Raw genomic sequence first — 4,025 nt, 5'->3', positions numbered from 1 at the left:
GTTTCGACTTTGAGAATGCGTCCAGTCTGGCGCGTGAACAAAGGTGGGGTCCAAGCAGGTTCGTAGAATCATGGTCCATCCGAAATGACCCATCAGCTTGTAACTCCAGCTGCGGCCCCCTCCTCAATGTGTATGCGGACTTGTTTAAATAGGGCTGTTGAAGTTTCTTTCGCTCATTCCTGCTTCAAGGTTTCACCGACGATGTTTCCCACATGGGAGACGAAACGTTTGATTAAATTGTTAATCTTGTTGAGTAAAGTTGGTGCAGTTTTTTTTATCATTATGATTCCCGGCTTTTGGAATATTTTTGCAGCACATTTAATGAAAAAATGGATGCCGATAAACACCTGCCAAGGTTGACTAAAAATAAACAGAAACATCCAATCAATAGTTATGATTGCACTAAGCGGTTGCTATGTGGATGTTTTTTTATGTTCGACAGCTCAGCAAAGTCTGCGGATCTGGTTATGTTCCTGTACGAGACAGATGACGAAGCGGTTGGACTGACTGACCAGTTGGGGCGAAAATTTTTGTGGGAAGGACGTAAGAGAAAGTTGACATTCAGGAACCTTCACCTTGCTGAGTGCATCATAAGTAAGTAATCTCTGGAACAGTAGTGCAGATCGCTTCACATGGAACCAGATTTATGGAATTGTTGGTGTCATGCTTCTGTTGCTTTCTTTTATCAGATGCAATGCAGAGCTGCCATAAATGTGAAGACTTCAAGGTAGAAACCATGGTCACGGATTAACTTCGCCACGCACCTGCCTGACATCAGTCATCTCAAATGGTAAGCTGCTCTTATTAAGCGGATGTTAGCACAAAAATCAAACTTTTCTAGAACAGTAGGTATGGTGTGCAATTTCTTCAAAGCATAATTTTTATATGAGAGTATTTGAATGCTTTAAATATTAAAGCCAGTGACACCTTTTTTGGTTTGAGAGCAAATACTACAGGTGTAAACAGTATTGAATAATTTTAAATAAAAAAAAAATTTTGTTTGGAGTGTTTCTCTAAGAGGAAAAATTTCATTATGTAATAGTACCTTATTATGGATTAAAAAGAATGCATAGACAACGAATTTTAAGAACACTGATATTTGATGTAAATCTAACAAACAAAAGTTGGCAATAGAGTACACACGTCCAGCATGAATGTGCTTTAAAAACAAGGCATAAAATACTTGTGATTTATTTACATCAGTTCCAATTCTTGCATATTTGAGTCACTTCACTTTGAACTTCACTGTTTTATTAGTTTTGTTTCAAAGAATGGTAAACCACTGCTCACATATCTTTAACGTAACATTTTTTTGTTGCTTTTCAGGACCATTCTGCACCACAGGAGAGAGAGAGATGTGAACTGCCTTAAGTGGGCCTTGAATGCGCTGAGCTTTTTATTATGTTTATCAAACATTTTTTTTTTAAGCAAAGTATCCTGCTTTGTTCAGTAAGTAAACTTTATTTTGAAAACCTCATGCTGTCTATGCAGCATTGTTCAAAATTTATACTTTATTTTAAAAGCATCAAGCACTGCTCGTCTGTCTAACAGTAACAATAAAGAGTTAATGGCGATTTGTTTGGCACTGCAACTTTTTCTACAGAACGGATGTGCATGCCTGACAGGCTGGGCAGGAATTTAGTGCGCTACTCACGTTCAAAGTTACGCTGCAAGACTGCAGCGGCATCTTTTGCCATGCAGTCGGTGCTACAGCTCTCATGGAATTCTGGTGTCCTCGTCACTAGAGCATATGACTACTGGAGCCTTAGACTTCAGTAGTCAATTCCACAAGGCCGTTCGTCATAGCTTATGACAATGTTTGTGTCCAGTATTTCAGTTCTCTCGCATGTGGCGAGGTCCACCTCACTAAAACGAGTCAGCATCAGTAATGTCGCCTTCCTTGTCAGTGTCGTCTGCATTGATCCTGTGGTAAAGCTTCTGAGCTTGATGGTGAAAAAAAAACTTCAATATAAAGAATGTCTGCTGCGGGCCTGATTGCTAGATTATACATCTGTAATGCGCCATTTGGGTATACATTGAGAGCATGCACGGGCCATACAGCAAATCTGCCCTCTGAGCTCTTGTTTTGTAAAGAATTGGACTCCTATCCGTTTAAATTTTTCTGTAGGACAGTTTACACGCTATATGCTAGCATAAAATGAAGGCTGCTTAGGCACTTCCTTGCCCTCCTGGCATAGGGCTGGTCCCTATACCAGGAAAGGTAATATTTCTGAGGTATGTACATGGTACATCCACAGGATCAGGCTGAACATCCTACAATGGTCCTGAATGTCCAGCTGCATCAACCAGATTGCGTTAGTGGTACGTTTTCTGGGGAACCATTTTGCACTGCACAGTAGATACTTTCAATGTTGGATGAATCGTAGCAGATATCCACTGGATATGTTAAATGTCCGAACAACACATCTCTCGGATGTTTAATAGATGGTTGCTGGTTGACTGAGTACCATCAAACCAATGTGCACCGGGGCACCTGTTGTCGATTACCGCTCATTGGTTTTCGCCCCCTAAACGCCATCAACCCAATGTGCACAGGGGTGCCTGTCGTCAATTGCCGCTTATTGGTTTTCGCCCCATAAATACCATCAATCCAATGTGCGCAGGGGGGCCTGTTGCCAATAGCCGCTCATTAGTTTTTGCCCCATAAATACCATCAACCCAATGTGCACAGGAGCACCTGTTGCCAATTGCTGCTCATTGGTTTTTGCCCCATAAATTCCCTCAATGCAGTGTGCACTGGGGTACCTGCTGCCAATTGCTGCTCATTGGTTTTTGTTTCATAAATGCAATCAGCCCAATGTGGATTCCCTAAAGGATTACCAATTCAGCCCAATGTGAATTCCCTAAAGGATTACCAATTGGTGCACATAGGTTTTTGTTTCATAAATGCATATTGCTCAATGTGTCTGGACCTACAGTTGCACATTGGTTCAATGTGAATTTTGGCCTCATTTCACATCGCCCATTTCCAGCAGGGTACTTAAAAGCGCCGCAATCTAATGCAAACGGCAGAGGTGTCGACAATCAGCTGATCGCCGAGATCATGTACTGCCACTATTCAACGCGCTGATCAGATTGAAGGATACGCGCTGCAAGTGTAAATAAACAAGGTGGTAAATAACAATACGTTACAGCTATGCGAAAATTAGTAAGTACATACGAATAAGCTCGTTGACAGAAGAACCAACGGGAAGACAGACGTGAGCCCCACAGCTCCGTACGTTTCTCGGTTAGGGCTAACACGCCCTGAAAGTGGAGAGCCAACTTGAAAACAGGGGTCGATCAACACTTCACGCGACAATATTTTGCATCCTTGTCACAATCGAAAGTCATTTTGTCGAGACTTTCACGCTGATGTAGCCTAAAACACTTTGCACAACCAATTTCGCCCACCGCGTCGACCGTGACAAACCAGCCGCCATGTTTTTAATCCAGGATTAAGAAACAACCAGAAGCAAAGCGCCCAATGTTGAGCGCTTAAGTTAAGCGTAGTTTAGTGCTAGGTTTAGCGATAAGCGAGTTTGGTGCAACCGAACGAAACCGAAACTAAGCTTAAGTTCCCGGCTAAGCTCCGCTTTGCGCTAAGCGACGTTGGTGCAACCGGCCCTAAGCCGGCTTAGCGCCCTAAACCGAGCTTAGGTAAGCACGGGTTTAAATTCCGGTTGCACCAACGTTAAGCCGGCTTTACAGACGCGCCCCTAGCTAAACGCTGGATTTGCGTAGGGAATCTAGGGACAAACAGAGCAAACTAGGGAACGCTAAGAGCGACGAATACGATTGGCGGAGAGGAATCACGTGATGTAAACAAAAAAAAAAAAAGAAAAACTGCCGTAGTAGTCGTCGTCGGCGTCTGCTTTTCGCTGTATTTCTTCGTTGAGTAACAAATTAAAGGCCTCCAAATTCAATCATTTTTTCGTTTAACTTTTAATAACAGAAGTCAAAGCTTCAAATAAACACGAATGCTCTTTACATCTTTGATTGTGTGTTTAATATCGGTTGATAAC

General features: G+C 42.3%; 1 long non-coding RNA gene across 1 annotated transcript; it reads left to right on the top strand.

The window, feature by feature from the left end:
• The first annotated feature begins 369 nt into the window (after positions 1-369).
• On the top strand, positions 370-1,364 carry LOC115330739. The gene is made up of 3 exons (XR_005717493.2): positions 370-594; positions 690-790; positions 1,327-1,364. It is a non-coding gene; the product is annotated as an uncharacterized LOC115330739 (long non-coding RNA).
• The last annotated feature ends 2,661 nt before the right edge of the window (positions 1,365-4,025 follow it).

The sequence above is a fragment of the Ixodes scapularis genome, unplaced genomic scaffold (assembly GCF_016920785.2).
Source record: "Ixodes scapularis isolate PalLabHiFi unplaced genomic scaffold, ASM1692078v2 PGA_scaffold12__126_contigs__length_90152505, whole genome shotgun sequence".
Classification (NCBI taxonomy): domain Eukaryota; kingdom Metazoa; phylum Arthropoda; class Arachnida; order Ixodida; family Ixodidae; genus Ixodes; species Ixodes scapularis.
This window is presented reverse-complemented; position numbering and strand designations above follow the sequence as displayed.